The sequence below is a fragment of the Pleurodeles waltl genome, chromosome 4_1 (genome assembly GCF_031143425.1).
Source record: "Pleurodeles waltl isolate 20211129_DDA chromosome 4_1, aPleWal1.hap1.20221129, whole genome shotgun sequence".
NCBI classification, from domain to species: Eukaryota; Metazoa; Chordata; class Amphibia; order Caudata; family Salamandridae; genus Pleurodeles; species Pleurodeles waltl.
The window spans coordinates 53,798,034-53,825,755 of NC_090442.1; the positions used below are offsets into that span (position 1 = coordinate 53,798,034).

Sequence of the window (27,722 nt, forward strand, 5' to 3'; positions counted from 1 at the left end):
CCCTGCCGTAGACAGTAGTGATGAGGCCCATGCATTCGCATGGGACACCTATGAACAAAGTTTGCATGGCAAGCCTTGGACTGCCAAACGTTCACATGCTGATGGCAGGAATCAGATGCAGGAGACTGAAACTATGAATGTTTCTGCTTTTGCTAAGGACAGTGGTTTGGGGCCAGTGTTGTGCTTGACAGAGCACGACATCAGCCTGCTCTCTGGCTGCTCCCGGGAGAAGTGGCTGACAGAAAGCACCCTCCAGACCACCAGCAATCTTGTGTTTCACAACATGCCACTGTCACTGGACTTTCCTTCTGGGAAAGCCTAGTCACTGACCTGGCCAGATTCCCTGTCCTCCCCAAAATCCTGGGGAGAAACGGGCAGAGTTCTGCGCCCTGCGCCCTCTTTCGCGTCCCTAACGCGCTCCCAACGCGCCCTACAGCCCTGGTCGGGCACAGCCCTGGTCGGGCTCATACCACTGGGGCCTCTGCCGAGGAAGAGCCCCGGAAGCCTAGGGCCAGGCCTATTGCACAGGCATCTTAGACCAGGCCATTCCGGGATTGCTGTGTTTCACGTCCTGCCCTTCAACACTCCTGGGAGGGCTTTCCCTGAGAACCCTCATGTCTCTGCCCTCCCAGGAGGCTGTGGTTCTATGCAAAATAGGGGGTGCACCACGGGCCGTCCCCTTTCCTCTCTCTCGCCAATATCTTTCACCAAAGCTGAGCCCTGCAGGTAAATGTATCTATCTGGCTGAGGGGCCAGGGAGGGCCTTTGCCTGCAGTCTTACAAGCCAGAGTGCAGAGAAGGCAGCAGCTCTGGGACCGGGACTCTGCTCAAAGACATATCTAACATGCCACAGTGGAGCTGAGATGGGCAAGACACGTGTCTCACAGGCTGGCAGCACACCAAGACAGTGGCAGGAAACTATGCTAACAAGGAAAGAGAAAAGTCACGTGTCTCGTGGCCTTCCCACCATTAGACAGTAGTCTGCGCAAGAAAACATCCAACAGTGACAGGACAACCAAGCAAATGACAAACGCCGTGCTGAATAAAGTCATCTTACATGACATTTCGTACAAAGGCCCAGATCATGGGGATGATCGCGCAGCAGAAGCAGCAAGTATCAGAGCCACCGAACCTGGGGTGAGTTACACGAGGAGAAAGGGCGACATGGGGACAGGGGCTATGGGCTCAGGGAACAGCTACCACAATGCAACCTCGGGTGTGGGGATGCCACTCATTGCGGGTACTGCCCTGGGATTTCCTTTTAGAAAGAATCGCTGGTTAAAGTGTAGTGCACAAAAAACCCAACTCCTCGATTACACTATTAGATAACATCCTTTAACTGCCCCACCCACCCTGTGTGAGTCTCACCCACTTCCCGCCTGCTCCCTCTAGTCTGAGAGTTGTATCTCCACAAAAAACACACAGTGGGGCTCAATGAGCTGCTCATGTCTGACATGGACACCTAAGCAGTGCTGGATTCACAACCTGAAAGCCTGCAAAGGAAAGTGTGCCCGGCAGAAGATAAGCTGCCTGGCAACTCAGAACCTTCTTCTAAGAGAAGTAAGACATGTCACAATGGAGTCTAAGCCTACCTGTCTTATGCCAGGACCTTAGAGCTGCAGGCAGGAGCACAAAGGTAAAAACATATATTGAGTCCCAACACGCTCACTGCGGTGGTTGGTCTCTGTGGCGCAATCGGTTAGCGCGTTCGGCTGTTAACCGAAAGGTTGGTGGTTCAAGCCCACCCAGGGACGTATGCTTTTGCCTACATCAAGTCCTGAATTAAAACACAGCTGTCTGGCTTTGCTCTTAGAGCTCTCGCTTTGCCTGCGTGACATGCTCTATCTCAACATTTCTATCTTCTCTCATCTCTTCACCTCTAGTCATTTCCACCAATAGGACTGGAAACGGGACACCAAGCCTTCTACTTTAACCACAGGCGTACTGAGGGCCAATAAAAGGCATTTCTTGATCCGGGGCTGAGAACTGCATGCACAGGGACCTCGTGGCGCAACGGTAGCGCGTCTGACTCCAGATCAGAAGGTTGCGTGTTCAAATCACGTCGGGGTCACTCTTTGACATTTTGTTCCCCACCAAGTCTATATCTCTGACTTCTAAAGCAAAGCTAAAAGAAGGGCGCTTTGCATTGGCCGGGAATCGAACCCGGGCCTCCCGCGTGGCAGGCGAGAATTCTACCACTGAACCACCAATGCTTCACTTACATAGGCTGAGCAGAGAGCCCTGCCGTAGACAGTAGTGATGAGGCCCATGCATTCGCATGGGACACCTATGAACAAAGTTTGCATGGCAAGCCTTGGACTGCCAAACGTTCACATGCTGATGGCAGGAATCAGATGCAGGAGACTGAAACTATGAATGTTTCTGCTTTTGCTAAGGACAGTGGTTTGGGGCCAGTGTTGTGCTTGACAGAGCACGACATCAGCCTGCTCTCTGGCTGCTCCCGGGAGAAGTGGCTGACAGAAAGCACCCTCCAGACCACCAGCAATCTTGTGTTTCACAACATGCCACTGTCACTGGACTTTCCTTCTGGGAAAGCCTAGTCACTGACCTGGCCAGATTCCCTGTCCTCCCCAAAATCCTGGGGAGAAACGGGCAGGGTTCTGCGCCCTGCGCCCTCTTTCGCGTCCCTAACGCGCTCCCAACGCGCCCTACAGCCCTGGTCTGGCACAGCCCTCGTCGGGCTCATACCACTGGGGCCTCTGCCGAGGAAGAGCCCCGGAAGCCTAGGGCCAGGCCTATTGCACAGGCATCTTAGACCAGGCCATTCCGGGATTGCTGTGTTTCACGTCCTGCCCTTCAACACTCCTGGGAGGGCTTTCCCTGAGAACCCTCATGTCTCTGCCCTCCCAGGAGGCTGTGGTTCTATGCAAAATAGGGGGTGCACCACGGGCCGTCCCCTTTCCTCTCTCTCGCCAATATCTTTCACCAAAGCTGAGCCCTGCAGGTAAATGTATCTATCTGGCTGAGGGGCCAGGGAGGGCCTTTGCCTGCAGTCTTACAAGCCAGAGTGCAGAGAAGGCAGCAGCTCTGGGACCGGGACTCTGCTCAAAGACATATCTAACATGCCACAGTGGAGCTGAGATGGGCAAGACACGTGTCTCACAGGCTGGTAGCACACCAAGACAGTGGCAGGAAACTATGCTAACAAGGAAAGAGAAAAGTCACGTGTCTCGTGGCCTTCCCACCATTAGACAGTAGTCTGCGCAAGAAAACATCCAACAGTGACAGGACAACCAAGCAAATGACAAACGCCGTGCTGAATAAAGTCATCTTACATGACATTTCGTACAAAGGCCCAGATCATGGGGATGATCGCGCAGCAGAAGCAGCAAGTATCAGAGCCACCGAACCTGGGGTGAGTTACACGAGGAGAAAGGGCGACATGGGGACAGGGGCTATGGGCTCAGGGAACAGCTACCACAATGCAACCTCGGGTGTGGGGATGCCACTCATTGCAGGTACTGCCCTGGGATTTCCTTTTAGAAAGAATCGCTGGTTAAAGTGTAGTGCACAAAAAACCCAACTCCTCGATTACACTATTAGATAACATCCTTTAACTGCCCCACCCACCCTTTGTGAGTCTCACCCACTTCCCGCCTGCTCCCTCTAGTCTGAGAGTTGTATCTCCACAAAAAACACACAGTGGGGCTCAATGAGCTGCTCATGTCTGACATGGACACCTAAGCAGTGCTGGATTCACAACCTGAAAGCCTGCAAAGGAAAGTGTGCCCGGCAGAAGATAAGCTGCCTGGCAACTCAGAACCTTCTTCTAAGAGAAGTAAGACATGTCACAATGGAGTCTAAGCCTACCTGTCTTATGCCAGGACCTTAGAGCTGCAGGCAGGAGCACAAAGGTAAAAACATATATTGAGTCCCAACACGCTTACTGCGGTGGTTGGTCTCTGTGGCGCAATTGGTTAGCGCGTTCGGCTGTTAACCGAAAGGTTGGTGGTTCAAGCCCACCCAGAGACGTATGCTTTTGCCTACATCAAGTCCTGAATTAAAACACAGCTGTCTGGCTTTGCTCTTAGAGCTCTCGCTTTGCCTGCGTGACATGCTCTATCTCAACATTTCTATCTTCTCTCATCTCTTCACCTCTAGTCATTTCCACCAATAGGACTGGAAACGGGCCACCAAGCCTTCTACTTTAACCACAGGCGTACTGAGGGCCAATAAAAGGCACAGAAGCATTTCTTGATCCGGGGCTGAGAACTGCATGCACAGGGACCTCGTGGCGCAACGGTAGCGCGTCTGACTCCAGATCAGAAGGTTGCGTGTTCAAATCACGTCGGGGTCACTCTTTGACATTTTTTTCCCCACCAAGCCTTTATCTCTGACTTGTAAAGCAAAGCCAAAAGAAGGGCGCTTTGCATTGGCCGGGAATCGAACCCGGGCCTCCCGCGTGGCAGGCGAGAATTCTACCACTGAACCACCAATGCTTCACTTACATAGGCTGAGCAGAGAGCCCTGCCGTAGACAGTAGTGATGAGGCCCATGCATTCGCATGGGACACCTATGAACAAAGTTTGCATGGCAAGCCTTGGACTGCCAAACGTTCACATGCTGATGGCAGGAATCAGATGCAGGAGACTGAAACTATGAATGTTTCTGCTTTTGCTAAGGACAGTGGTTTGGGGCCAGTGTTGTGCTTGACAGAGCACGACATCAGCCTGCTCTCTGGCTGCTCCCGGGAGAAGTGGCTGACAGAAAGCACCCTCCAGACCACCAGCAATCTTGTGTTTCACAACATGCCACTGTCACTGGACTTTCCTTCTGGGAAAGCCTAGTCACTGACCTGGCCAGATTCCCTGTCCTCCCCAAAATCCTGGGGAGAAACGGGCAGAGTTCTGCGCCCTGCGCCCACTTTCACGTCCCTAACGTGCTCCCAACGCGCCCTACAGCCCTGGTCGGGCACAGCCCTGGTCGGGCTCATACCACTGGGGCCTCTGCCGAGGAAGAGCCCCGGAAGCCTAGGGCCAGGCCTATTGCACAGGCATCTTAGACCAGGCCATTCCGGGATTGCTGTGTTTCACGTCCTGCCCTTCAACACTCCTGGGAGGGCTTTCCCTGAGAACCCTCATGTCTCTGCCCTCCCAGGAGGCTGTGGTTCTATGCAAAATAGGGGGTGCACCACGGGCCGTCCCCTTTCCTCTCTCTCGCCAATATCTTTCACCAAAGCTGAGCCCTGCAGGTAAATGTATCTATCTGGCTGAGGGGCCAGGGAGGGCCTTTGCCTGCAGTCTTACAAGCCAGAGTGCAGAGAAGGCAGCAGCTCTGGGACCGGGACTCTGCTCAAAGACATATCTAACATGCCACAGTGGAGCTGAGATGGGCAAGACACGTGTCTCACAGGCTGGCAGCACACCAAGACAGTGGCAGGAAACTATGCTAACAAGGAAAGAGAAAAGTCACGTGTCTCGTGGCCTTCCCACCATTAGACAGTAGTCTGCGCAAGAAAACATCCAACAGTGACAGGACAACCAAGCAAATGACAAACGCCGTGCTGAATAAAGTCATCTTACATGACATTTCGTACAAAGGCCCAGATCATGGGGATGATCGCGCAGCAGAAGCAGCAAGTATCAGAGCCACCGAACCTGGGGTGAGTTACACGAGGAGAAAGGGCGACATGGGGACAGGGGCTATGGGCTCAGGGAACAGCTACCACAATGCAACCTCGGGTGTGGGGATGCCACTCATTGCGGGTACTGCCCTGGGATTTCCTTTTAGAAAGAATCGCTGGTTAAAGTGTAGTGCACAAAAAACCCAACTCCTCGATTACACTATTAGATAACATCCTTTAACTGCCCCACCCACCCTGTGTGAGTCTCACCCACTTCCCGCCTGCTCCCTCTAGTCTGAGAGTTGTATCTCCACAAAAAACACACAGTGGGGCTCAATGAGCTGCTCATGTCTGACATGGACACCTAAGCAGTGCTGGATTCACAACCTGAAAGCCTGCAAAGGAAAGTGTGCCCGGCAGAAGATAAGCTGCCTGGCAACTCAGAACCTTCTTCTAAGAGAAGTAAGACATGTCACAATGGAGTCTAAGCCTACCTGTCTTATGCCAGGACCTTAGAGCTGCAGGCAGGAGCACAAAGGTAAAAACATATATTGAGTCCCAACACGCTCACTGAGGTGGTTGGTCTCTGTGGCGCAATCGGTTAGCGCGTTCGGCTGTTAACCGAAAGGTTGGTGGTTCAAGCCCACCCAGGGACGTATGCTTTTGCCTACATCAAGTCCTGAATTAAAACACAGCTGTCTGGCTTTGCTCTTAGAGCTCTCGCTTTGCCTGCGTGACATGCTCTATCTCAACATTTCTATCTTCTCTCATCTCTTCACCTCTAGTCATTTCCACCAATAGGACTGGAAACGGGACACCAAGCCTTCTACTTTAACCACAGGCGTACTGAGGGCCAATAAAAGGCACAGAAGCATTTCTTGATCCGGGGCTGAGAACTGCATGCACAGGGACCTCGTGGCGCAACGGTAGCGCGTCTGACTCCAGATCAGAAGGTTGCGTGTTCAAATCACGTCGGGGTCACTCTTTGCCATTTTTTTCCCCACCAAGTCTATATCTCTGACTTCTAAAGCAAAGCCAAAAGAAGGGCGCTTTGCATTGGCTGGGAATCGAACCCGGGCCTCCCGCGTGGCAGGCGAGAATTCTACCACTGAACCACCAATGCTTCACTTACATAGGCTGAGCAGAGAGCCCTGCCGTAGACAGTAGTGATGAGGCCCATGCATTCGCATGGGACACCTATGAACAAAGTTTGCATGGCAAGCCTTGGACTGCCAAACGTTCACATGCTGATGGGAGGAATCAGATGCAGGAGACTGAAACTATGAATGTTTCTGCTTTTGCTAAGGACAGTGGTTTGGGGCCAGTGTTGTGCTTGACAGAGCACGACATCAGCCTGCTCTCTGGCTGCTCCCGGGAGAAGTGGCTGACAGAAAGCACCCTCCAGACCACCAGCAATCTTGTGTTTCACAACATGCCACTGTCACTGGACTTTCCTTCTGGGACAGCCTAGTCACTGACCTGGCCAGATTCCCTGTCCTCCCCAAAATCCTGGGGAGAAACGGGCAGAGTTCTGCGCCCTGCGCCCTCTTTCGCGTCCCTAACGCGCTCCCAACGCGCCCTACAGCCCTGGTCGGGCACAGCCCTGGTCGGGCTCATACCACTGGGGCCTCTGCCGAGGAAGAGCCCCGGAAGCCTAGGGCCAGGCCTATTGCACAGGCATCTTAGACCAGGCCATTCCGGGATTGCTGTGTTTCACGTCCTGCCCTTCAACACTCCTGGGAGGGCTTTCCCTGAGAACCCTCATGTCTCTGCCCTCCCAGGAGGCTGTGGTTCTATGCAAAATAGGGGGTGCACCACGGGCCGTCCCCTTTCCTCTCTCTCGCCAATATCTTTCACCAAAGCTGAGCCCTGCAGGTAAATGTATCTATCTGGCTGAGGGGCCAGGGAGGGCCTTTGCCTGCAGTCTTACAAGCCAGAGTGCAGAGAAGGCAGCAGCTCTGGGACCGGGACTCTGCTCAAAGACATATCTAACATGCCACAGTGGAGCTGAGATGGGCAAGACACGTGTCTCACAGGCTGGCAGCACACCAAGACAGTGGCAGGAAACTATGCTAACAAGGAAAGAGAAAAGTCACGTGTCTCGTGGCCTTCCCACCATTAGACAGTAGTCTGCGCAAGAAAACATCCAACAGTGACAGGACAACCAAGCAAATGACAAACGCCGTGCTGAATAAAGTCATCTTACATGACATTTCGTACAAAGGCCCAGATCATGGGGATGATCGCGCAGCAGAAGCAGCAAGTATCAGAGCCACCGAACCTGGGGTGAGTTACACGAGGAGAAAGGGCGACATGGGGACAGGGGCTATGGGCTCAGGGAACAGCTACCACAATGCAACCTCGGGTGTGGGGATGCCACTCATTGCGGGTACTGCCCTGGGATTTCCTTTTAGAAAGAATCGCTGGTTAAAGTGTAGTGCACAAAAAACCCAACTCCTCGATTACACTATTAGATAACATCCTTTAACTGCCCCACCCACCCTGTGTGAGTCTCACCCACTTCCCGCCTGCTCCCTCTAGTCTGAGAGTTGTATCTCCACAAAAAACACACAGTGGGGCTCAATGAGCTGCTCATGTCTGACATGGACACCTAAGCAGTGCTGGATTCACAACCTGAAAGCCTGCAAAGGAAAGTGTGCCCGGCAGAAGATAAGCTGCCTGGCAACTCAGAACCTTCTTCTAAGAGAAGTAAGACATGTCACAATGGAGTCTAAGCCTACCTGTCTTATGCCAGGACCTTAGAGCTGCAGGCAGGAGCACAAAGGTAAAAACATATATTGAGTCCCAACACGCTCACTGAGGTGGTTGGTCTCTGTGGCGCAATCGGTTAGCGCGTTCGGCTGTTAACCGAAAGGTTGGTGGTTCAAGCCCACCCAGGGACGTATGCTTTTGCCTACATCAAGTCCTGAATTAAAACACAGCTGTCTGGCTTTGCTCTTAGAGCTCTCGCTTTGCCTGCGTGACATGCTCTATCTCAACATTTCTATCTTCTCTCATCTCTTCACCTCTAGTCATTTCCACCAATAGGACTGGAAACGGGACACCAAGCCTTCTACTTTAACCACAGGCGTACTGAGGGCCAATAAAAGGCACAGAAGCATTTCTTGATCCGGGGCTGAGAACTGCATGCACAGGGACCTCGTGGCGCAACGGTAGCGCGTCTGACTCCAGATCAGAAGGTTGCGTGTTCAAATCACGTCGGGGTCACTCTTTGCCATTTTTTTCCCCACCAAGTCTATATCTCTGACTTCTAAAGCAAAGCCAAAAGAAGGGCGCTTTGCATTGGCTGGGAATCGAACCCGGGCCTCCTGCGTGGCAGGCGAGAATTCTACCACTGAACCACCAATGCTTCACTTACATAGGCTGAGCAGAGAGCCCTGCCGTAGACAGTAGTGATGAGGCCCATGCATTCGCATGGGACACCTATGAACAAAGTTTGCATGGCAAGCCTTGGACTGCCAAACGTTCACATGCTGATGGGAGGAATCAGATGCAGGAGACTGAAACTATGAATGTTTCTGCTTTTGCTAAGGACAGTGGTTTGGGGCCAGTGTTGTGCTTGACAGAGCACGACATCAGCCTGCTCTCTGGCTGCTCCCGGGAGAAGTGGCTGACAGAAAGCACCCTCCAGACCACCAGCAATCTTGTGTTTCACAACATGCCACTGTCACTGGACTTTCCTTCTGGGAAAGCCTAGTCACTGACCTGGCCAGATTCCCTGTCCTCCCCAAAATCCTGGGGAGAAACGGGCAGAGTTCTGCGCCCTGCGCCCTCTTTCGCGTCCCTAACGCGCTCCCAACGCGCCCTACAGCCCTGGTCGGGCACAGCCCTGGTCGGGCTCATACCACTGGGGCCTCTGCCGAGGAAGAGCCCCGGAAGCCTAGGGCCAGGCCTATTGCACAGGCATCTTAGACCAGGCCATTCCGGGATTGCTGTGTTTCACGTCCTGCCCTTCAACACTCCTGGGAGGGCTTTCCCTGAGAACCCTCATGTCTCTGCCCTCCCAGGAGGCTGTGGTTCTATGCAAAATAGGGGGTGCACCACGGGCCGTCCCCTTTCCTCTCTCTCGCCAATATCTTTCACCAAAGCTGAGCCCTGCAGGTAAATGTATCTATCTGGCTGAGGGGCCAGGGAGGGCCTTTGCCTGCAGTCTTACAAGCCAGAGTGCAGAGAAGGCAGCAGCTCTGGGACCGGGACTCTGCTCAAAGACATATCTAACATGCCACAGTGGAGCTGAGATGGGCAAGACACGTGTCTCACAGGCTGGCAGCACACCAAGACAGTGGCAGGAAACTATGCTAACAAGGAAAGAGAAAAGTCACGTGTCTCGTGGCCTTCCCACCATTAGACAGTAGTCTGCGCAAGAAAACATCCAACAGTGACAGGACAACCAAGCAAATGACAAACGCCGTGCTGAATAAAGTCATCTTACATGACATTTCGTACAAAGGCCCAGATCATGGGGATGATCGCGCAGCAGAAGCAGCAAGTATCAGAGCCACCGAACCTGGGGTGAGTTACACGAGGAGAAAGGGCGACATGGGGACAGGGGCTATGGGCTCAGGGAACAGCTACCACAATGCAACCTCGGGTGTGGGGATGCCACTCATTGCGGGTACTGCCCTGGGATTTCCTTTTAGAAAGAATCGCTGGTTAAAGTGTAGTGCACAAAAAACCCAACTCCTCGATTACACTATTAGATAACATCCTTTAACTGCCCCACCCACCCTGTGTGAGTCTCACCCACTTCCCGCCTGCTCCCTCTAGTCTGAGAGTTGTATCTCCACAAAAAACACACAGTGGGGCTCAATGAGCTGCTCATGTCTGACATGGACACCTAAGCAGTGCTGGATTCACAACCTGAAAGCCTGCAAAGGAAAGTGTGCCCGGCAGAAGATAAGCTGCCTGGCAACTCAGAACCTTCTTCTAAGAGAAGTAAGACATGTCACAATGGAGTCTAAGCCTACCTGTCTTATGCCAGGACCTTAGAGCTGCAGGCAGGAGCACAAAGGTAAAAACATATATTGAGTCCCAACACGCTCACTGCGGTGGTTGGTCTCTGTGGCGCAGTTGGTTAGCGCATTCGGCTGTTAACCGAAAGGTTGATGGTTCAAGCCCACCCAGGGACGTATGCTTTTGCCTACATCAAGTCCTGAATTAAAACACAGCTGTCTGGCTTTGCTCTTAGAGCTCTCGCTTTGCCTGCGTGACATGCTCTATCTCAACATTTCTATCTTCTCTCATCTCTTCACCTCTAGTCATTTCCACCAATAGGACTGGAAACGGGCCACCAAGCCTTCTACTTTAACCACAGGCGTACTGAGGGCCAATAAAAGGCACAGAAGCATTTCTTGATCCGGGGCTGAGAACTGCATGCATAGGGACCTCGTGGCGCAACGGTAGCGCGTCTGACTCCAGATCAGAAGGTTGCGTGTTCAAATCACGTCGGGGTCACTCTTTGACATTTTTTTCCCCACCAAGTCTATATCTCTGACTTCTAAAGCAAAGCCAAAAGAAGGGCGCTTTGCATTGGCCGGGAATCGAACCCGGCCTCCCGCGTGGCAGGCGAGAATTCTACCACTGAACCACCAATGCTTCACTTACATAGGCTGAGCAGAGAGCCCTGCCGTAGACAGTAGTGATGAGGCCCATGCATTCGCATGGGACACCTATGAACAAAGTTTGCATGGCAAGCCTTGGACTGCCAAACGTTCACATGCTGATGGCAGGAATCAGATGCAGGAGACTGAAACTATGAATGTTTCTGCTTTTGCTAAGGACAGTGGTTTGGGGCCAGTGTTGTGCTTGACAGAGCACGACATCAGCCTGCTCTCTGGCTGCTCCCGGGAGAAGTGGCTGACAGAAAGCACCCTCCAGACCACCAGCAATCTTGTGTTTCACAACATGCCACTGTCACTGGACTTTCCTTCTGGGAAAGCCTAGTCATTGACCTGGCCAGATTCCCTGTCCTCCCCAAAATCCTGGGGAGAAACGGGCAGAGTTCTGCGCCCTGCGCCCTCTTTCGCGTCCCTAACGCGCTCCCAACGCGCCCTACAGCCCTGGTCGGGCACAGCCCTGGTCGGGCTCATACCACTGGGGCCTCTGCCGAGGAAGAGCCCCGGAAGCCTAGGGCCAGGCCTATTGCACAGGCATCTTAGACCAGGCCATTCCGGGATTGCTGTGTTTCACGTCCTGCCCTTCAACACTCCTGGGAGGGCTTTCCCTGAGAACCCTCATGTCTCTGCCCTCCCAGGAGGCTGTGGTTCTATGCAAAATAGGGGGTGCACCACGGGCCGTCCCCTTTCCTCTCTCTCGCCAATATCTTTCACCAAAGCTGAGCCCTGCAGGTAAATGTATCTATCTGGCTGAGGGGCCAGGGAGGGCCTTTGCCTGCAGTCTTACAAGCCAGAGTGCAGAGAAGGCAGCAGCTCTGGGACCGGGACTCTGCTCAAAGACATATCTAACATGCCACAGTGGAGCTGAGATGGGCAAGACACGTGTCTCACAGGCTGGCAGCACACCAAGACAGTGGCAGGAAACTATGCTAACAAGGAAAGAGAAAAGTCACGTGTCTCGTGGCCTTCCCACCATTAGACAGTAGTCTGCGCAAGAAAACATCCAACAGTGACAGGACAACCAAGCAAATGACAAACGCCGTGCTGAATAAAGTCATCTTACATGACATTTCGTACAAAGGCCCAGATCATGGGGATGATCGCGCAGCAGAAGCAGCAAGTATCAGAGCCACCGAACCTGGGGTGAGTTACACGAGGAGAAAGGGCGACATGGGGACAGGGGCTATGGGCTCAGGGAACAGCTACCACAATGCAACCTCGGGTGTGGGGATGCCACTCATTGCGGGTACTGCCCTGGGATTTCCTTTTAGAAAGAATCGCTGGTTAAAGTGTAGTGCACAAAAAACCCAACTCCTCGATTACACTATTAGATAACATCCTTTAACTGCCCCACCCACCCTGTGTGAGTCTCACCCACTTCCCGCCTGCTCCCTCTAGTCTGAGAGTTGTATCTCCACAAAATACACACCGTGGGGCTCAATGAGCTGCTCATGTCTGACATGGACACCTAAGCAGTGCTGGATTCACAACCTGAAAGCCTGCAAAGGAAAGTGTGCCCGGCAGAAGATAAGCTGCCTGGCAACTCAGAACCTTCTTCTAAGAGAAGTAAGACATGTCACAATGGAGTCTAAGCCTACCTGTCTTATGCCAGGACCTTAGAGCTGCAGGCAGGAGCACAAAGGTAAAAACATATATTGAGTCCCAACACGCTCACTGAGGTGGTTGGTCTCTGTGGCGCAATCGGTTAGCGCGTTCGGCTGTTAACCGAAAGGTTGGTGGTTCAAGCCCACCCAGGGACGTATGCTTTTTGCCTACATCAAGTCCTGAATTAAAACACAGCTGTCTGGCTTTGCTCTTAGAGCTCTCGCTTTGCCTGCGTGACATGCTCTATCTCAACATTTCTATCTTCTCTCATCTCTTCACCTCTAGTCATTTCCACCAATAGGACTGGAAACGGGACACCAAGCCTTCTACTTTAACCACAGGCGTACTGAGGGCCAATAAAAGGCACAGAAGCATTTCTTGATCCGGGGCTGAGAACTGCATGCACAGGGACCTCGTGGCGCAACGGTAGCGCGTCTGACTCCAGATCAGAAGGTTGCGTGTTCAAATCACGTCGGGGTCACTCTTTGACATTTTTTTCCCCACCAAGTCTATATCTCTGACTTCTAAAGCAAAGCCAAAAGAAGGGCGCTTTGCATTGGCCGGGAATCGAACCGGGCCTCCCGCGTGGCAGGCGAGAATTCTACCACTGAACCACCAATGCTTCACTTACATAGGCTGAGCAGAGAGCCCTGCCGTAGACAGTAGTGATGAGGCCCATGCATTCGCATGGGACACCTATGAACAAAGTTTGCATGGAAAGCCTTGGACTGCCAAACGTTCACATGCTGATGGGAGGAATCAGATGCAGGAGACTGAAACTATGAATGTTTCTGCTTTTGCTAAGGACAGTGGTTTGGGGCCAGTGTTGTGCTTGACAGAGCACGACATCAGCCTGCTCTCTGGCTGCTCCCGGGAGAAGTGGCTGACAGAAAGCACCCTCCAGACCACCAGCAATCTTGTGTTTCACAACATGCCACTGTCACTGGACTTTCCTTCTGGGACAGCCTAGTCACTGACCTGGCCAGATTCCCTGTCCTCCCCAAAATCCTGGGGAGAAACGGGCAGAGTTCTGCGCCCTGCGCCCTCTTTCGCGTCCCTAACGCGCTCCCAACGCGCCCTACAGCCCTGGTCGGGCACAGCCCTGGTCGGGCTCATACCACTGGGGCCTCTGCCGAGGAAGAGCCCCGGAAGCCTAGGGCCAGGCCTATTGCACAGGCATCTTAGACCAGGCCATTCCGGGATTGCTGTGTTTCACGTCCTGCCCTTCAACACTCCTGGGAGGGCTTTCCCTGAGAACCCTCATGTCTCTGCCCTCCCAGGAGGCTGTGGTTCTATGCAAAATAGGGGGTGCACCACGGGCCGTCCCCTTTCCTCTCTCTCGCCAATATCTTTCACCAAAGCTGAGCCCTGCAGGTAAATGTATCTATCTGGCTGAGGGGCCAGGGAGGGCCTTTGCCTGCAGTCTTACAAGCCAGAGTGCAGAGAAGGCAGCAGCTCTGGGACCGGGACTCTGCTCAAAGACATATCTAACATGCCACAGTGGAGCTGAGATGGGCAAGACACGTGTCTCACAGGCTGGCAGCACACCAAGACAGTGGCAGGAAACTATGCTAACAAGGAAAGAGAAAAGTCACGTGTCTCGTGGCCTTCCCACCATTAGACAGTAGTCTGCGCAAGAAAACATCCAACAGTGACAGGACAACCAAGCAAATGACAAACGCCGTGCTGAATAAAGTCATCTTACATGACATTTCGTACAAAGGCCCAGATCATGGGGATGATCGCGCAGCAGAAGCAGCAAGTATCAGAGCCACCGAACCTGGGGTGAGTTACACGAGGAGAAAGGGCGACATGGGGACAGGGGCTATGGGCTCAGGGAACAGCTACCACAATGCAACCTCGGGTGTGGGGATGCCACTCATTGCGGGTACTGCCCTGGGATTTCCTTTTAGAAAGAATCGCTGGTTAAAGTGTAGTGCACAAAAAACCCAACTCCTCGATTACACTATTAGATAACATCCTTTAACTGCCCCACCCACCCTGTGTGAGTCTCACCCACTTCCCGCCTGCTCCCTCTAGTCTGAGAGTTGTATCTCCACAAAAAACACACAGTGGGGCTCAATGAGCTGCTCATGTCTGACATGGACACCTAAGCAGTGCTGGATTCACAACCTGAAAGCCTGCAAAGGAAAGTGTGCCCGGCAGAAGATAAGCTGCCTGGCAACTCAGAACCTTCTTCTAAGAGAAGTAAGACATGTCACAATGGAGTCTAAGCCTACCTGTCTTATGCCAGGACCTTAGAGCTGCAGGCAGGAGCACAAAGGTAAAAACATATATTGAGTCCCAACACGCTCACTGCGGTGGTTGGTCTCTGTGGCGCAGTTGGTTAGCGCATTCGGCTGTTAACCGAAAGGTTGATGGTTCAAGCCCACCCAGGGACGTATGCTTTTGCCTACATCAAGTCCTGAATTAAAACACAGCTGTCTGGCTTTGCTCTTAGAGCTCTCGCTTTGCCTGCGTGACATGCTCTATCTCAACATTTCTATCTTCTCTCATCTCTTCACCTCTAGTCATTTCCACCAATAGGACTGGAAACGGGCCACCAAGCCTTCTACTTTAACCACAGGCGTACTGAGGGCCAATAAAAGGCACAGAAGCATTTCTTGATCCGGGGCTGAGAACTGCATGCATAGGGACCTCGTGGCGCAACGGTAGCGCGTCTGACTCCAGATCAGAAGGTTGCGTGTTCAAATCACGTCGGGGTCACTCTTTGACATTTTTTTCCCCACCAAGTCTATATCTCTGACTTCTAAAGCAAAGCCAAAAGAAGGGCGCTTTGCATTGGCCGGGAATCGAACCCGGCCTCCCGCGTGGCAGGCGAGAATTCTACCACTGAACCACCAATGCTTCACTTACATAGGCTGAGCAGAGAGCCCTGCCGTAGACAGTAGTGATGAGGCCCATGCATTCGCATGGGACACCTATGAACAAAGTTTGCATGGCAAGCCTTGGACTGCCAAACGTTCACATGCTGATGGCAGGAATCAGATGCAGGAGACTGAAACTATGAATGTTTCTGCTTTTGCTAAGGACAGTGGTTTGGGGCCAGTGTTGTGCTTGACAGAGCACGACATCAGCCTGCTCTCTGGCTGCTCCCGGGAGAAGTGGCTGACAGAAAGCACCCTCCAGACCACCAGCAATCTTGTGTTTCACAACATGCCACTGTCACTGGACTTTCCTTCTGGGAAAGCCTAGTCACTGACCTGGCCAGATTCCCTGTCCTCCCCAAAATCCTGGGGAGAAACGGGCAGAGTTCTGCGCCCTGCGCCCTCTTTCGCGTCCCTAACGCGCTCCCAACGCGCCCTACAGCCCTGGTCGGGCACAGCCCTGGTCGGGCTCATACCACTGGGGCCTCTGCCGAGGAAGAGCCCCGGAAGCCTAGGGCCAGGCCTATTGCACAGGCATCTTAGACCAGGCCATTCCGGGATTGCTGTGTTTCACGTCCTGCCCTTCAACACTCCTGGGAGGGCTTTCCCTGAGAACCCTCATGTCTCTGCCCTCCCAGGAGGCTGTGGTTCTATGCAAAATAGGGGGTGCACCACGGGCCGTCCCCTTTCCTCTCTCTCGCCAATATCTTTCACCAAAGCTGAGCCCTGCAGGTAAATGTATCTATCTGGCTGAGGGGCCAGGGAGGGCCTTTGCCTGCAGTCTTACAAGCCAGAGTGCAGAGAAGGCAGCAGCTCTGGGACCGGGACTCTGCTCAAAGACATATCTAACATGCCACAGTGGAGCTGAGATGGGCAAGACACGTGTCTCACAGGCTGGCAGCACACCAAGACAGTGGCAGGAAACTATGCTAACAAGGAAAGAGAAAAGTCACGTGTCTCGTGGCCTTCCCACCATTAGACAGTAGTCTGCGCAAGAAAACATCCAACAGTGACAGGACAACCAAGCAAATGACAAACGCCGTGCTGAATAAAGTCATCTTACATGACATTTCGTACAAAGGCCCAGATCATGGGGATGATCGCGCAGCAGAAGCAGCAAGTATCAGAGCCACCGAACCTGGGGTGAGTTACACGAGGAGAAAGGGCGACATGGGGACAGGGGCTATGGGCTCAGGGAACAGCTACCACAATGCAACCTCGGGTGTGGGGATGCCACTCATTGCGGGTACTGCCCTGGGATTTCCTTTTAGAAAGAATCGCTGGTTAAAGTGTAGTGCACAAAAAACCCAACTCCTCGATTACACTATTAGATAACATCCTTTAACTGCCCCACCCACCCTGTGTGAGTCTCACCCACTTCCCGCCTGCTCCCTCTAGTCTGAGAGTTGTATCTCCACAAAATACACACCGTGGGGCTCAATGAGCTGCTCATGTCTGACATGGACACCTAAGCAGTGCTGGATTCACAACCTGAAAGCCTGCAAAGGAAAGTGTGCCCGGCAGAAGATAAGCTGCCTGGCAACTCAGAACCTTCTTCTAAGAGAAGTAAGACATGTCACAATGGAGTCTAAGCCTACCTGTCTTATGCCAGGACCTTAGAGCTGCAGGCAGGAGCACAAAGGTAAAAACATATATTGAGTCCCAACACGCTCACTGCGGTGGTTGGTCTCTGTGGCGCAATCGGTTAGCGCGTTCGGCTGTTAACCGAAAGGTTGGTGGTTCAAGCCCACCCAGGGACGTATGCTTTTTGCCTACATCAAGTCCTGAATTAAAACACAGCTGTCTGGCTTTGCTCTTAGAGCTCTCGCTTTGCCTGCGTGACATGCTCTATCTCAACATTTCTATCTTCTCTCATCTCTTCACCTCTAGTCATTTCCACCAATAGGACTGGAAACGGGACACCAAGCCTTCTACTTTAACCACAGGCGTACTGAGGGCCAATAAAAGGCACAGAAGCATTTCTTGATCCGGGGCTGAGAACTGCATGCACAGGGACCTCGTGGCGCAACGGTAGCGCGTCTGACTCCAGATCAGAAGGTTGCGTGTTCAAATCACGTCGGGGTCACTCTTTGACATTTTTTTCCCCACCAAGTCTATATCTCTGACTTCTAAAGCAAAGCCAAAAGAAGGGCGCTTTGCATTGGCCGGGAATCGAACCAGGCCTCCCGCGTGGCAGGCGAGAATTCTACCACTGAACCACCAATGCTTCACTTACATAGGCTGAGCAGAGAGCCCTGCCGTAGACAGTAGTGATGAGGCCCATGCATTCGCATGGGACACCTATGAACAAAGTTTGCATGGAAAGCCTTGGACTGCCAAACGTTCACATGCTGATGGGAGGAATCAGATGCAGGAGACTGAAACTATGAATGTTTCTGCTTTTGCTAAGGACAGTGGTTTGGGGCCAGTGTTGTGCTTGACAGAGCACGACATCAGCCTGCTCTCTGGCTGCTCCCGGGAGAAGTGGCTGACAGAAAGCACCCTCCAGACCACCAGCAATCTTGTGTTTCACAACATGCCACTGTCACTGGACTTTCCTTCTGGGACAGCCTAGTCACTGACCTGGCCAGATTCCCTGTCCTCCCCAAAATCCTGGGGAGAAACGGGCAGAGTTCTGCGCCCTGCGCCCTCTTTCGCGTCCCTAACGCGCTCCCAACGCGCCCTACAGCCCTGGTCGGGCACAGCCCTGGTCGGGCTCATACCACTGGGGCCTCTGCCGAGGAAGAGCCCCGGAAGCCTAGGGCCAGGCCTATTGCACAGGCATCTTAGACCAGGCCATTCCGGGATTGCTGTGTTTCACGTCCTGCCCTTCAACACTCCTGGGAGGGCTTTCCCTGAGAACCCTCATGTCTCTGCCCTCCCAGGAGGCTGTGGTTCTATGCAAAATAGGGGGTGCACCACGGGCCGTCCCCTTTCCTCTCTCTCGCCAATATCTTTCACCAAAGCTGAGCCCTGCAGGTAAATGTATCTATCTGGCTGAGGGGCCAGGGAGGGCCTTTGCCTGCAGTCTTACAAGCCAGAGTGCAGAGAAGGCAGCAGCTCTGGGACCGGGACTCTGCTCAAAGACATATCTAACATGCCACAGTGGAGCTGAGATGGGCAAGACACGTGTCTCACAGGCTGGCAGCACACCAAGACAGTGGCAGGAAACTATGCTAACAAGGAAAGAGAAAAGTCACGTGTCTCGTGGCCTTCCCACCATTAGACAGTAGTCTGCGCAAGAAAACATCCAACAGTGACAGGACAACCAAGCAAATGACAAACGCCGTGCTGAATAAAGTCATCTTACATGACATTTCGTACAAAGGCCCAGATCATGGGGATGATCGCGCAGCAGAAGCAGCAAGTATCAGAGCCACCGAACCTGGGGTGAGTTACACGAGGAGAAAGGGCGACATGGGGACAGGGGCTATGGGCTCAGGGAACAGCTACCACAATGCAACCTCGGGTGTGGGGATGCCACTCATTGCGGGTACTGCCCTGGGATTTCCTTTTAGAAAGAATCGCTGGTTAAAGTGTAGTGCACAAAAAACCCAACTCCTCGATTACACTATTAGATAACATCCTTTAACTGCCCCACCCACCCTGTGTGAGTCTCACCCACTTCCCGCCTGCTCCCTCTAGTCTGAGAGTTGTATCTCCACAAAAAACACACAGTGGGGCTCAATGAGCTGCTCATGTCTGACATGGACACCTAAGCAGTGCTGGATTCACAACCTGAAAGCCTGCAAAGGAAAGTGTGCCCGGCAGAAGATAAGCTGCCTGGCAACTCAGAACCTTCTTCTAAGAGAAGTAAGACATGTCACAATGGAGTCTAAGCCTACCTGTCTTATGCCAGGACCTTAGAGCTGCAGGCAGGAGCACAAAGGTAAAAACATATATTGAGTCCCAACACGCTCACTGAGGTGGTTGGTCTCTGTGGCGCAATCGGTTAGCGCGTTCGGCTGTTAACCGAAAGGTTGGTGGTTCAAGCCCACCCAGGGACGTATGCTTTTGCCTACATCAAGTCCTGAATTAAAACACAGCTGTCTGGCTTTGCTCTTAGAGCTCTCGCTTTGCCTGCGTGACATGCTCTATCTCAACATTTCTATCTTCTCTCATCTCTTCACCTCTAGTCATTTCCACCAATAGGACTGGAAACGGGACACCAAGCCTTCTACTTTAACCACAGGCGTACTGAGGGCCAATAAAAGGCACAGAAGCATTTCTTGATCCGGGGCTGAGAACTGCATGCACAGGGACCTCGTGGCGCAACGGTAGCGCGTCTGACTCCAGATCAGAAGGTTGCGTGTTCAAATCACGTCGGGGTCACTCTTTGCCATTTTTTTCCCCACCAAGTCTATATCTCTGACTTCTAAAGCAAAGCCAAAAGAAGGGCGCTTTGCATTGGCTGGGAATCGAACCCGGGCCTCCCGCGTGGCAGGCGAGAATTCTACCACTGAACCACCAATGCTTCACTTACATAGGCTGAGCAGAGAGCCCTGCCGTAGACAGTAGTGATGAGGCCCATGCATTCGCATGGGACACCTATGAACAAAGTTTGCATGGCAAGCCTTGGACTGCCAAACGTTCACATGCTGATGGGAGGAATCAGATGCAGGAGACTGAAACTATGAATGTTTCTGCTTTTGCTAAGGACAGTGGTTTGGGGCCAGTGTTGTGCTTGACAGAGCACGACATCAGCCTGCTCTCTGGCTGCTCCCGGGAGAAGTGGCTGACAGAAAGCACCCTCCAGACCACCAGCAATCTTGTGTTTCACAACATGCCACTGTCACTGGACTTTCCTTCTGGGACAGCCTAGTCACTGACCTGGCCAGATTCCCTGTCCTCCCCAAAATCCTGGGGAGAAACGGGCAGAGTTCTGCGCCCTGCGCCCTCTTTCGCGTCCCTAACGCGCTCCCAACGCGCCCTACAGCCCTGGTCGGGCACAGCCCTGGTCGGGCTCATACCACTGGGGCCTCTGCCGAGGAAGAGCCCCGGAAGCCTAGGGCCAGGCCTATTGCACAGGCATCTTAGACCAGGCCATTCCGGGATTGCTGTGTTTCACGTCCTGCCCTTCAACACTCCTGGGAGGGCTTTCCCTGAGAACCCTCATGTCTCTGCCCTCCCAGGAGGCTGTGGTTCTATGCAAAATAGGGGGTGCACCACGGGCCGTCCCCTTTCCTCTCTCTCGCCAATATCTTTCACCAAAGCTGAGCCCTGCAGGTAAATGTATCTATCTGGCTGAGGGGCCAGGGAGGGCCTTTGCCTGCAGTCTTACAAGCCAGAGTGCAGAGAAGGCAGCAGCTCTGGGGCCGGGACTCTGCTCAAAGACATATCTAACATGCCACAGTGGAGCTGAGATGGGCAAGACACGTGTCTCACAGGCTGGCAGCACACCAAGACAGTGGCAGGAAACTATGCTAACAAGGAAAGAGAAAAGTCACGTGTCTCGTGGCCTTCCCACCATTAGACAGTAGTCTGCGCAAGAAAACATCCAACAGTGACAGGACAACCAAGCAAATGACAAACGCCGTGCTGAATAAAGTCATCTTACATGACATTTCGTACAAAGGCCCAGATCATGGGGATGATCGCGCAGCAGAAGCAGCAAGTATCAGAGCCACCGAACCTGGGGTGAGTTACACGAGGAGAAAGGGCGACATGGGGACAGGGGCTATGGGCTCAGGGAACAGCTACCACAATGCAACCTCGGGTGTGGGGATGCCACTCATTGCGGGTACTGCCCTGGGATTTCCTTTTAGAAAGAATCGCTGGTTAAAGTGTAGTGCACAAAAAACCCAACTCCTCGATTACACTATTAGATAACATCCTTTAACTGCCCCACCCACCCTGTGTGAGTCTCACCCACTTCCCGCCTGCTCCCTCTAGTCTGAGAGTTGTATCTCCACAAAAAACACACAGTGGGGCTCAATGAGCTGCTCATGTCTGACATGGACACCTAAGCAGTGCTGGATTCACAACCTGAAAGCCTGCAAAGGAAAGTGTGCCCGGCAGAAGATAAGCTGCCTGGCAACTCAGAACCTTCTTCTAAGAGAAGTAAGACATGTCACAATGGAGTCTAAGCCTACCTGTCTTATGCCAGGACCTTAGAGCTGCAGGCAGGAGCACAAAGGTAAAAACATATATTGAGTCCCAACACGCTCACTGCGGTGGTTGGTCTCTGTGGCGCAATCGGTTAGCGCGTTCGGCTGTTAACCGAAAGGTTGGTGGTTCAAGCCCACCCAGGGACGTATGCTTTTTGCCTACATCAAGTCCTGAATTAAAACACAGCTGTCTGGCTTTGCTCTTAGAGCTCTCGCTTTGCCTGCGTGACATGCTCTATCTCAACATTTCTATCTTCTCTCATCTCTTCACCTCTAGTCATTTCCACCAATAGGACTGGAAACGGGACACCAAGCCTTCTACTTTAACCACAGGCGTACTGAGGGCCAATAAAAGGCACAGAAGCATTTCTTGATCCGGGGCTGAGAACTGCATGCACAGGGACCTCGTGGCGCAACGGTAGCGCGTCTGACTCCAGATCAGAAGGTTGCGTGTTCAAATCACGTCGGGGTCACTCTTTGACATTATTTTCCCCACCAAGTCTATATCTCTGACTTCTAAAGCAAAGCCAAAAGAAGGGCGCTTTGCATTGGCCGGGAATCGAACCGGGCCTCCCGCGTGGCAGGCGAGAATTCTACCACTGAACCACCAATGCTTCACTTACATAGGCTGAGCAGAAAGCCCTGCCGTAGACAGTAGTGATGAGGCCCATGCATTCGCATGGGACACCTATGAACAAAGTTTGCATGGAAAGCCTTGGACTGCCAAACGTTCACATGCTGATGGCAGGAATCAGATGCAGGAGACTGAAACTATGAATGTTTCTGCTTTTGCTAAGGACAGTGGTTTGGGGCCAGTGTTGTGCTTGACAGAGCACGACATCAGCCTGCTCTCTGGCTGCTCCCGGGAGAAGTGGCTGACAGAAAGCACCCTCCAGACCACCAGCAATCTTGTGTTTCACAACATGCCACTGTCACTGGACTTTCCTTCTGGGAAAGCCTAGTCACTGACCTGGCCAGATTCCATGTCCTCCCCAAAATCCTGGGGAGAAACGGGCAGAGTTCTGCGCCCTGCGCCCTCTTTCGCGTCCCTAACGCGCTCCCAACGCGCCCTACAACCCTGGTCGGGCACAGCCCTGGTCGGGCTCATACCACTGGGGCCTCTGCCGAGGAAGAGCCCCGGAAGCCTAGGTCCAGGCCTATTGCACAGGCATCTTAGACCAGGCCATTCCGGGATTGCTGTGTTTCACGTCCTGCCCTTCAACACTCCTGGGAGGGCTTTCCCTGAGAACCCTCATGTCTCTGCCCTCCCAGGAGGCTGTGGTTCTATGCAAAATAGGGGGTGCACCACGGGCCGTCCCCTTTCCTCTCTCTCGCCAATATCTTTCACCAAAGCTGAGCCCTGCAGGTAAATGTATCTATCTGGCTGAGGGGCCAGGGAGGGCCTTTGCCTGCAGTCTTACAAGCCAGAGTGCAGAGAAGGTAGCAGCTCTGGGACCGGGACTCTGCTCAAAGACATATCTAACATGCCACAGTGGAGCTGAGATGGGCAAGACACGTGTCTCACAGGCTGGCAGCACACCAAGACAGTGGCAGGAAACTATGCTAACAAGGAAAGAGAAAAGTCACGTGTCTCGTGGCCTTCCCACCATTAGACAGTAGTCTGCGCAAGAAAACATCCAACAGTGACAGGACAACCAAGCAAATGACAAACGCCGTGCTGAATAAAGTCATCTTACATGACATTTCGTACAAAGGCCCAGATCATGGGGATGATCGCGCAGCAGGAGCAGCAAGTATCAGAGCCACCGAACCTGGGGTGAGTTACACGAGGAGAAAGGGCGACATGGGGACAGGGGCTAGGGGCTCAGGGAACAGCTACCACAATGCAACCTCGGGTGTGGGGATGCCACTCATTGCGGGTACTGCCCTGGGATTTCCTTTTGGAAAGAATCGCTGGTTAAAGTGTAGTGCACAAAAAACCCAACTCCTCGATTACACTATTAGATAACATCCTTTAACTGCCCCACCCACCCTGTGTGAGTCTCACCCACTTCCCGCCTGCTCCCTCTAGTCTGAGAGTTGTATCTCCACAAAAAACACACAGTGGGGCTCAATGAGCTGCTCATGTCTGACATGGACACCTAAGCAGTGCTGGATTCACAACCTGAAAGCCTGCAAAGGAAAGTGTGCCCGGCAGAAGATAAGCTGCCTGGCAACTCAGAACCTTCTTCTAAGAGAAGTAAGACATGTCACAATGGAGTCTAAGCCTACCTGTCTTATGCCAGGACCTTAGAGCTGCAGGCAGGAGCACATAGGTAAAAACATATATTGAGTCCCAACACGCTCACTGCGGTGGTTGGTCTCTGTGGCGCAATCGGTTAGCGCGTTCGGCTGTTAACCGAAAGGTTGGTGGTTCAAGCCCACCCAGGGACGTATGCTTTTGCCTACATCAAGTCCTGAATTAAAACACAGCTGTCTGGCTTTGCTCTTAGAGCTCTCGCTTTGCCTGCGTGACATTCTCTATCTCAACATTTCTATCTTCTCTCATCTCTTCACCTCTAGTCATTTCCACCAATAGGACTGGAAACGGGACACCAAGCCTTCTACTTTAACCACAGGCGTACTGAGGGCCAATAAAAGGCACAGAAGCATTTCTTGATCCGGGGCTGAGAACTGCATGCACAGGGACCTCGTGGCGCAACGGTAGCGCGTCTGACTCCAGATCAGAAGGTTGCGTGTTCAAATCACGTCGGGTCACTCTTTGACATTTTTTTCCCCACCAAGTCTATATCTCTGACTTCTAAAGCAAAGCCAAAAGAAGGGCGCTTTGCATTGGCCGGGAATCGAACTCGGGCCTCCCGCGTGGCAGGCGAGAATTCTACCACTGAACCACCAATGCTTCACTTACATAGGCTGAGCAGAGAGCCCTGCTGTAGACAGTAGTGATGAGGCCCATGCATTCGCATGGGACACCTATGAACAAAGTTTGCATGGCAAGCCTTGGACTGCCAAACGTTCACATGCTGATGGCAGGAATCAGATGCAGGAGACTGAAACTATGAATGTTTCTGCTTTTGCTAAGGACAGTGGTTTGGGGCCAGTGTTGTGCTTGACAGAGCACGACATCAGCCTGCTCTCTGGCTGCTCCCGGGAGAAGTGGCTGACAGAAAGCAACCTCCAGACCACCAGCAATCTTGTGTTTCACAACATGCCACTGTCACTGGACTTTCCTTCTGGGAAAGCCTAGTCACTGACCTGGCCAGATTCCCTGTCCTCCCCAAAATCCTGGGGAGAAACGGGCAGAGTTCTGCGCCCTGCGCCCTCTTTCAAGTCCCTAACGCGCTCCCAACGTGCCCTACAGCCCTGGTCGGGCACAGCCCTGGTCGGGCTCATACCACTGGGGCCTCTGCCGAGGAAGAGCCCCGGAAGCCTAGGGCCAGGCCTATTGCACAGGCATCTTAGACCAGGCCATTCCGGGATTGCTGTGTTTCACGTCCTGCCCTTCAACACTCCTGGGAGGGCTTTCCCTGAGAACCCCCATGTCTCTGCCCTCCCAGGAGGCTGTGGTTCTATGCAAAATAGGGGGTGCACCACAGGCCGTCCCCTTTCCTCTCTCTCGCCAATATCTTTCACCAAAGCTGAGCCCTGCAGGTAAATGTATCTATCTGGCTGAGGGGCCAGGGAGGGCCTTTGCCTGCAGTCTTACAAGCCAGAGTGCAGAGAAGGCAGCAGCTCTGGGACCGGGACTCTGCTCAAAGACATATCTAACATGCCACAGTGGAGCTGAGATGGGCAAGACACGTGTCTCACAGGCTGGCAGCACACCAAGACAGTGGCAGGAAACTATGCTAACAAGGAAAGAGAAAAGTCACGTGTCTCGTGGCCTTCCCACCATTAGACAGTAGTCTGCGCAAGAAAACATCCAACAGTGACAGGACAACCAAGCAAATGACAAACGCCGTGCTGAATAAAGTCATCTTACATGACATTTCGTACAAAGGCCCAGATCATGGGGATGATCGCGCAGCAGAAGCAGCAAGTATCAGAGCCACCGAACCTGGGGTGAGTTACACGAGGAGAAAGGGCGACATGGGGACAGGGGCTATGGGCTCAGGGAACAGCTACCACAATGCAACCTCGGGTGTGGGGATGCCACTCATTGCGGGTACTGCCCTGGGATTTCCTTTTAGAAAGAATCGCTGGTTAAAGTGTAGTGCACAAAAAACCCAACTCCTCGATTACACTATTAGATAACATCCTTTAACTGCCCCACCCACCCTGTGTGAGTCTCACCCACTTCCCGCCTGCTCCCTCTAGTCTGAGAGTTGTATCTCCACAAAAAACACACCGTGGGGCTCAATGAGCTGCTCATGTCTGACATGGACACCTAAGCAGTGCTGGATTCACAACCTGAAAGCCTGCAAAGGAAAGTGTGCCCGGCAGAAGATAAGCTGCCTGGCAACTCAGAACCTTCTTCTAAGAGAAGTAAGACATGTCACAATGGAGTCTAAGCCTACCTGTCTTATGCCAGGACCTTAGAGCTGCAGGCAGGAGCACAAAGGTAAAAACATATATTGAGTCCCAACACGCTCACTGCGGTGGTTGGTCTCTGTGGCGCAGTTGGTTAGCGCGTTCGGCTGTTAACCGAAAGGTTGATGGTTCAAGCCCACCCAGGGACGTATGCTTTTGCCTACATCAAGTCCTGAATTAAAACACAGCTGTCTGGCTTTGCTCTTAGAGCTCTCGCTTTGCCTGCGTGACATGCTCTATCTCAACATTTCTATCTTCTCTCATCTCTTCACCTCTAGTCATTTCCACCAATAGGACTGGAAACGGGCCACCAAGCCTTCTACTTTAACCACAGGCGTACTGAGGGCCAATAAAAGGCACAGAAGCATTTCTTGATCCGGGGCTGAGAACTGCATGCACAGGGACCTCGTGGCGCAACGGTAGCGCGTCTGACTCCAGATCAGAAGGTTGCGTGTTCAAATCACGTCGGGGTCACTCTTTGACATTTTTTTCCCCACCAAGTCTATATCTCTGACTTCTAAAGCAAAGCCAAAAGAAGGGCGCTTTGCATTGGCCGGGAATCGAACCCGGCCTCCCGCGTGGCAGGCGAGAATTCTACCACTGAACCACCAATGCTTCACTTACATAGGCTGAGCAGAGAGCCCTGCCGTAGACAGTAGTGATGAGGCCCATGCATTCGCATGGGACACCTATGAACAAAGTTTGCATGGCAAGCCTTGGACTGCCAAACGTTCACATGCTGATGGCAGGAATCAGATGCAGGAGACTGAAACTATGAATGTTTCTGCTTTTGCTAAGGACAGTGGTTTGGGGCCAGTGTTGTGCTTGACAGAGCACGACATCAGCCTGCTCTCTGGCTGCTCCCGGGAGAAGTGGCTGACAGAAAGCACCCTCCAGACCACCAGCAATCTTGTGTTTCACAACATGCCACTGTCACTGGACTTTCCTTCTGGGAAAGCCTAGTCACTGACCTGGCCAGATTCCCTGTCCTCCCCAAAATCCTGGGGAGAAACGGGCAGAGTTCTGCGCCCTGCGCCCTCTTTCGCGTCCCTAACGCGCTCCCAACGCGCCCTACAGCCCTGGTCGGGCACAGCCCTGGTCGGGCTCATACCACTGGGGCCTCTGCCGAGGAAGAGCCCCGGAAGCCTAGGGCCAGGCCTATTGCACAGGCATCTTAGACCAGGCCATTCCGGGATTGCTGTGTTTCACGTCCTGCCCTTCAACACTCCTGGGAGGGCTTTCCCTGAGAACCCTCATGTCTCTGCCCTCCCAGGAGGCTGTGGTTCTATGCAAAATAGGGGGTGCACCACGGGCCGTCCCCTTTCCTCTCTCTCGCCAATATCTTTCACCAAAGCTGAGCCCTGCAGGTAAATGTATCTATCTGGCTGAGGGGCCAGGGAGGGCCTTTGCC

General features: G+C 52.9%; 22 non-coding genes across 22 annotated transcripts; 20 read left to right on the plus strand and 2 right to left on the minus strand.

Annotated features, from left to right (window-relative positions):
• The first annotated feature begins 1,680 nt into the window (after nucleotides 1–1,680).
• On the plus strand, nucleotides 1,681–1,754 carry TRNAN-GUU (transfer RNA asparagine (anticodon GUU)). The gene has a single exon. It is a non-coding gene; the product is annotated as a tRNA-Asn (tRNA).
• Nucleotides 1,755–1,999: 245 nt separating this feature from the next.
• Nucleotides 2,000–2,071, plus strand: TRNAW-CCA (transfer RNA tryptophan (anticodon CCA)). The gene has a single exon. It is a non-coding gene; the product is annotated as a tRNA-Trp (tRNA).
• Nucleotides 2,072–2,142: 71 nt separating this feature from the next.
• TRNAG-GCC (transfer RNA glycine (anticodon GCC)) lies at nucleotides 2,143–2,213 on the minus strand. The gene has a single exon. It is a non-coding gene; the product is annotated as a tRNA-Gly (tRNA).
• A 1,706-nt stretch (nucleotides 2,214–3,919) lies between these two features.
• Nucleotides 3,920–3,993, plus strand: TRNAN-GUU (transfer RNA asparagine (anticodon GUU)). The gene has a single exon. It is a non-coding gene; the product is annotated as a tRNA-Asn (tRNA).
• A 253-nt stretch (nucleotides 3,994–4,246) lies between these two features.
• On the plus strand, nucleotides 4,247–4,318 carry TRNAW-CCA (transfer RNA tryptophan (anticodon CCA)). The gene has a single exon. It is a non-coding gene; the product is annotated as a tRNA-Trp (tRNA).
• A 71-nt stretch (nucleotides 4,319–4,389) lies between these two features.
• TRNAG-GCC (transfer RNA glycine (anticodon GCC)) lies at nucleotides 4,390–4,460 on the minus strand. The gene has a single exon. It is a non-coding gene; the product is annotated as a tRNA-Gly (tRNA).
• A 1,706-nt stretch (nucleotides 4,461–6,166) lies between these two features.
• Nucleotides 6,167–6,240, plus strand: TRNAN-GUU (transfer RNA asparagine (anticodon GUU)). Its single transcript has one exon. It is a non-coding gene; the product is annotated as a tRNA-Asn (tRNA).
• Nucleotides 6,241–6,493: 253 nt separating this feature from the next.
• Nucleotides 6,494–6,565, plus strand: TRNAW-CCA (transfer RNA tryptophan (anticodon CCA)). The gene has a single exon. It is a non-coding gene; the product is annotated as a tRNA-Trp (tRNA).
• Nucleotides 6,566–8,413: 1,848 nt separating this feature from the next.
• On the plus strand, nucleotides 8,414–8,487 carry TRNAN-GUU (transfer RNA asparagine (anticodon GUU)). Its single transcript has one exon. It is a non-coding gene; the product is annotated as a tRNA-Asn (tRNA).
• Nucleotides 8,488–8,740: 253 nt separating this feature from the next.
• TRNAW-CCA (transfer RNA tryptophan (anticodon CCA)) lies at nucleotides 8,741–8,812 on the plus strand. Its single transcript has one exon. It is a non-coding gene; the product is annotated as a tRNA-Trp (tRNA).
• A 2,175-nt stretch (nucleotides 8,813–10,987) lies between these two features.
• Nucleotides 10,988–11,059, plus strand: TRNAW-CCA (transfer RNA tryptophan (anticodon CCA)). The gene has a single exon. It is a non-coding gene; the product is annotated as a tRNA-Trp (tRNA).
• Nucleotides 11,060–12,906: 1,847 nt separating this feature from the next.
• Nucleotides 12,907–12,980, plus strand: TRNAN-GUU (transfer RNA asparagine (anticodon GUU)). The gene has a single exon. It is a non-coding gene; the product is annotated as a tRNA-Asn (tRNA).
• A 254-nt stretch (nucleotides 12,981–13,234) lies between these two features.
• TRNAW-CCA (transfer RNA tryptophan (anticodon CCA)) lies at nucleotides 13,235–13,306 on the plus strand. Its single transcript has one exon. It is a non-coding gene; the product is annotated as a tRNA-Trp (tRNA).
• A 2,174-nt stretch (nucleotides 13,307–15,480) lies between these two features.
• Nucleotides 15,481–15,552, plus strand: TRNAW-CCA (transfer RNA tryptophan (anticodon CCA)). The gene has a single exon. It is a non-coding gene; the product is annotated as a tRNA-Trp (tRNA).
• A 1,847-nt stretch (nucleotides 15,553–17,399) lies between these two features.
• TRNAN-GUU (transfer RNA asparagine (anticodon GUU)) lies at nucleotides 17,400–17,473 on the plus strand. The gene has a single exon. It is a non-coding gene; the product is annotated as a tRNA-Asn (tRNA).
• Nucleotides 17,474–17,727: 254 nt separating this feature from the next.
• Nucleotides 17,728–17,799, plus strand: TRNAW-CCA (transfer RNA tryptophan (anticodon CCA)). Its single transcript has one exon. It is a non-coding gene; the product is annotated as a tRNA-Trp (tRNA).
• Nucleotides 17,800–19,646: 1,847 nt separating this feature from the next.
• On the plus strand, nucleotides 19,647–19,720 carry TRNAN-GUU (transfer RNA asparagine (anticodon GUU)). The gene has a single exon. It is a non-coding gene; the product is annotated as a tRNA-Asn (tRNA).
• A 253-nt stretch (nucleotides 19,721–19,973) lies between these two features.
• TRNAW-CCA (transfer RNA tryptophan (anticodon CCA)) lies at nucleotides 19,974–20,045 on the plus strand. The gene has a single exon. It is a non-coding gene; the product is annotated as a tRNA-Trp (tRNA).
• Nucleotides 20,046–21,893: 1,848 nt separating this feature from the next.
• On the plus strand, nucleotides 21,894–21,967 carry TRNAN-GUU (transfer RNA asparagine (anticodon GUU)). Its single transcript has one exon. It is a non-coding gene; the product is annotated as a tRNA-Asn (tRNA).
• A 254-nt stretch (nucleotides 21,968–22,221) lies between these two features.
• On the plus strand, nucleotides 22,222–22,293 carry TRNAW-CCA (transfer RNA tryptophan (anticodon CCA)). The gene has a single exon. It is a non-coding gene; the product is annotated as a tRNA-Trp (tRNA).
• Nucleotides 22,294–24,140: 1,847 nt separating this feature from the next.
• On the plus strand, nucleotides 24,141–24,214 carry TRNAN-GUU (transfer RNA asparagine (anticodon GUU)). Its single transcript has one exon. It is a non-coding gene; the product is annotated as a tRNA-Asn (tRNA).
• Nucleotides 24,215–26,713: 2,499 nt separating this feature from the next.
• On the plus strand, nucleotides 26,714–26,785 carry TRNAW-CCA (transfer RNA tryptophan (anticodon CCA)). Its single transcript has one exon. It is a non-coding gene; the product is annotated as a tRNA-Trp (tRNA).
• Nucleotides 26,786–27,722: the final 937 nt, after the last annotated feature.